At 39.9% G+C, this 4,814-nt stretch overlaps 1 long non-coding RNA gene across 1 annotated transcript; it reads right to left on the bottom strand.

Annotated features, from left to right (window-relative positions):
- Positions 1-783: 783 nt before the first annotated feature.
- Positions 784-4,600, bottom strand: LOC145659069 (uncharacterized). The gene is made up of 3 exons (XR_014125058.1): positions 3,835-4,600; positions 3,614-3,723; positions 784-2,919 (listed from the first exon to the last, which is right to left on the bottom strand). It is a non-coding gene; the product is annotated as an uncharacterized LOC145659069 (long non-coding RNA).
- Positions 4,601-4,814: the final 214 nt, after the last annotated feature.

Here is a 4,814-nt window from a genome sequence, read left to right as displayed (position 1 = left end):
ACTATAAACCTTAATATTATAAGAGTTAGCAGGCTCTATATACATATGTAAATTATATAATGACTTATGCAAGAGCAGCCATGGAAGGTGTTTCAAGGACTGCAAACATCAGTATTACACTAAGAAGGTATTGCCCTGAGAAGGTATTGCACTAGGAGACACATTAAGTGGTAAAACATACTATGTGAGAAAACATATGATACCACAAGCGAGAAATGTCCGTATACATAAATGTACATGATCTAAACAACAGCTGCAAATTGATTATTGCACTAAGAGAGTAAATAAGTGAACCTGTCCATTTTACATGAACATAGTTCATAGTTTCCAGGCTCATCAGTAATGCTTCGGTATGAGATTTTCTCGTATCCTTGGTCTTCTGTGGCTAAAACCCACAATTAACTGCATTGAAGATGGGAGCAGGTTCACTTTGTCTCCACACTCACTCCAAACTGCACATTAGCTGGAGTCTATGGAGGGTTTTTAGCTTGCAGACAGATCACTTCATTAGGCTTCAGAGGTTGATTTGTCTGATGAGGGGAGATTGTCTTACACTGATATGCAAAAAAAATTGCAACAAGAGAACATGTGCTGTCAAAGACAAAGGCAGAGAGAGGGCTAGAAAACCCTCAGGGCATCAACAAACAAAAGCTCACAGACACTCAAGCACACACATCAGCTCTAGCAGTGTAACAGCTCTCGGCTAACTTCAGAGTGTGACCTAAAGGCATTTTAATGGTGCTCAAACACTCATTTTTGTTACAATATTTGCTTTAAGAAACCAACCTGCACTCCATAAAACATGTCGCGCATGTACTTTCATGGCCAAGGTGGTTTTTACTTGCAATTTGACAATGGAAAACATTTGACAGAAGAATAAGACAGGAATTGTCAGGAAGTTTACAATTCTATATGGAGAGGGTGAAGGATGAACACAGAACAGGAGCAATTCTTATCCTGTGAATTCACAAATGAGGTTACGAGTGGGTAGCGGGTAACCATAGCTCAGTGGTGTCTAACTGCCTGGAGCAAGAGGGGGAGGGTACACCAAGGATTTGTGCAGAGGCCTGGGGTGACACAGGACTGAAGACACAGGCAGCAGCTTGTTAAGTGGACTGGCTCCATTAGGGAAGTCTGTCTCACCATCCCCTTGTGTCCTCACCTCTGGCTCTAAATTGGATGGAAGGACTCCACCTGAACCTCTCATGTATATGGATCTCAAATCCCTGCTGGGATTCAGGCGGGGGGATAGGTCTGGCTAACAAACACAATTTGATAGAACATCTGGGTCAATTGTTCCCATTTTTTCCTTCTTTGTTACCATCAATCAAACAGAATGTGACAGGTACTTATGGTTATACAGACATGCCAGCATGTTCAGACCTGTTAGCTGTTCTATTTAATATGTTGATATTGAATGGTCCAAGGCATTCAGGTGCATGAAAACTTCATCCTTAAAAAAATTCCCCCAGTGTAGGAAAGGACTTTGAGGTCATGCTTTTCAACTTAATTTTGCTTAAATGTTATAGCACCATTACAACACAGCTATTATAACTGGCCTATTCTAACAATGTATTCAGCATTCTTAATTTTGTTGTTTGTCACTGGCTGCTGGATTGACCCTTAGGCTACCTCAGGCATGACACATCCTATTCTATGGCCCAAACATGAGGAAAAACTTAGATTATATAGGATTTACAAGTATCCTATATATATGGCACATGTTTTAAAAATTGTTTTATAAAAGAAGCAGGTGCAGAACAAGCCATCATGTTAAAGTTATGGAATTCTAATCTGTCAAACCCTAGATTCATATCTTAAAATTATACTTAAAATTATAGTCCTGGAACTTTCTATTTGAAGATAATGTTTTAGTAACCTAATGCCATCATAACTTTATAATAATTCCTTGATCTTGATCTACTGAAATCGGTGTAGGGGTGGGGGGGATCTACTCCACAAAACTGTAACAGCATCCGGAACAAGTGACCAGAGTGGGAGAACAATATTTTGAAATCTTATCCACAAGAACATAACAGTTCAACCTGATTACAGAAAATGTTAAAGTTAACACTTGTCATTTTAAACAATAACCAAGAATGATCACATACAGAGTGTAACCAGCACAAGACGTGTACCGTATGTGAGTGAACAGAAAAATTACACTTCTGTCAGTGACTCAGTGCTTAGCTTGGCAAAGCAGTTCATAATTTACTTGAAGCCTGAACCAACGGATTATCAAGATGATGTAGAGACACTGTTGGAGGTCTCCCTGCTGTTTCTGTCAGGACCACAGAGATGGGCCTCATCAGAGTACACACAGCATTTCCTGCTTTAGAATACACGCTTCACGTGCTCTTACTGGGTGTAATGTCATGTATCATACATGCTTCACATACTCTTACTGGGTGTAATGTCATGTATCATGTACGCTTCATGTGTTCTAACTATGTGTAATGTCATGTATTAACACTGAAACTGTAGCCAGATGAAGCCATTCAAGTCTCTCTCACACAAAAAAGAATCTGAATTAGTACACAGAAGTGCATACCACATACAGCATACTACAGACAGTGTTCTACAGACACCATATTACATATATCAAGTTACATAAATTATGCTACATACAGCATGCTATATAGAGCATGCTACAGACAGTATAGTAAAGACACCATGCTACATATGCCATATTATGTAAAGCATGCTACATACAATATACTACACACAGTATGCTACATATAAGATGTTACATACAGATTGCTGCACTTTGCATTGCATTCTACAAGTATTAGACTAGAGAAAGCTTCAAACCCAACTGGTTTATTGTATACAGTGTCCCTTAATCTAGAGAAGCAGACCAGAACAGTCATCTTCCTATTCCTGTGCACTCTGCTTCACCCAAGCATCTTCACTGAAAATCTGCAAAATAGACATAAATAGAGTTAGGGTTAATTAGGGTTACGGATTAATAGGGTTAGGTTTAGGGCTAAAGAGTCAGGGTTAGGATTAGAATTAGAATTAGGGTTAGGTTAGGGGCTAGGATTAGGGTTAAGGTATTTCCTGTAGCAGCTGGTTCAACCTGCTGCAGGCTTTAATGGCACAGGTCTACTCAGACATTAAAAAGACTGACCACGCTTGTCTAAATGTCACTAAATGTGGGTTAATGAGAGATATTAAAACTCCAGCATGTCATCCATACTGCTGAAAAGATTACTGACTATGGCCTTCCTCCATGGACCTCTACAAGAACACATTAAAAACAGAGCAGTCAGGACCACTGCATTCATCCTACCACCACCACCAGCTTTCTTCATTTTGGGATGACATACCAGACCATCAAGACAAAAATAACTAAACTCCTAACATGTGGCATCGACTACTTACAACACCAAACAGAATAAGGAGTTCAATAATACTGCATATTCTGCCACACTGCACTCATTAACATAAAGCACATGATCAATGCTATACCAATAAGAGTTGTTGGGCAAGACTCCTAACACTACATGCATCTGCCTCTGTAGCATGACTGAAAATTGTAAGTTGCTCTGGATGTGAGTGTCTGCCAAATGTGTAAAATGTAAATTTAAACAGCCCTTTACTTATTACTTACTTATTTTGCTCATTATTGTTTATATTGTTACTATTGGAGAGTCTGTTGTCAGCCAGAGGAGGATGGGCCCCTCTTTTGAGTCTTGGTTCCTCTCAAGGTTTCTTCCTCGGCTGTTGTAAAAAAAGCACTATATAAATACATTTGACTTTGACTCTTTACTCTTGACTCTTTTCTTCCAATTAAAATCTTTCTCACAATGTCAAATTTTTCAGCCATCTTACCTGGCCAGTAAAACTGGTTCTCATTCACTGTTGTATCAGTCCCTTTGCAGTTTTGCTAAGCAGACTGTCTCCAATGGAAAAATGGCAGAGACACGAACACACAGCAGAGACAAATACATGGTGACAACAAGCTTATTAGACTGCACCACAATTGAGGAGAGGTTCCAGCAGCTGGAGAATAGCCCAGCCGTGTAGTGTGAAAGGGAAGGAGGCATCTGAGAGGGGAGATTAGCAAACTCGTCCCACTGATGAAGAGCAGACGCTTGCTCGCTTTGACTGACAGTTCGGCATTCAGGTTCTACCTGTCCTGCGGCCCATTAGAGTGAGCTTTTGTTATGACTGTGCTACATGGAGTCTTCTATTCACAGAGAGAGAGAGAGAGAGAGAGAGAGAGAGAGAGAGAGAGAGAGAGAGAGAGAGAGAGAGAATGAATGAATGAGTGGGCTGAGTAGTTTTCTCTTTTCTCGTGCTCCTCTTGGCCTGCATGTCTGTGCCAGGTGTGTCTGCATGCCCCTGCACAATGCACACTTAACCCAGTGCTGACTGAAGCCACTGTGGGTGTTCATGATGAAACAAAGAGAATAACTTGTTCTCTTCAGGTTCATTTCTCAAGTCACATCCACCCAAATGGACCCTGCACTGTAACCCTGGTTAGCTAAACCACAATGATTCGGATGCAGATGCATCACCTTCAGGGGAGACCTCAGCACACATACCACTAAGATATTCTGAAACAATGAACACTATGAAGTTTAACACCTGGGCAGCCATGAGAAGTTAGTATTATTATGAATATGGACTCATACAATCAAGTGGCAAAATAACAACAAAATAATTTAAAATTAGTTGCCAATAAATTTGTTACATTTTAACTGTTTTTTATGGAAAATGTAAAAACTATAGGTAAAATGTGACAGTCTTGGAGCAGATTAATGTGTACTGCATTAAATTATCTGAGGAAATGCTGAAAATCCTAAAAC

The sequence above is a fragment of the Electrophorus electricus genome, chromosome 8 (assembly GCF_041902795.1).
Source record: "Electrophorus electricus isolate QZ-2024a chromosome 8, ASM4190279v1, whole genome shotgun sequence".
Classification (NCBI taxonomy): domain Eukaryota; kingdom Metazoa; phylum Chordata; class Actinopteri; order Gymnotiformes; family Gymnotidae; genus Electrophorus; species Electrophorus electricus.
The sequence above is the reverse complement of the archived record's forward strand: the minus strand, read 5'-3'. Positions and strand labels throughout refer to the sequence as shown.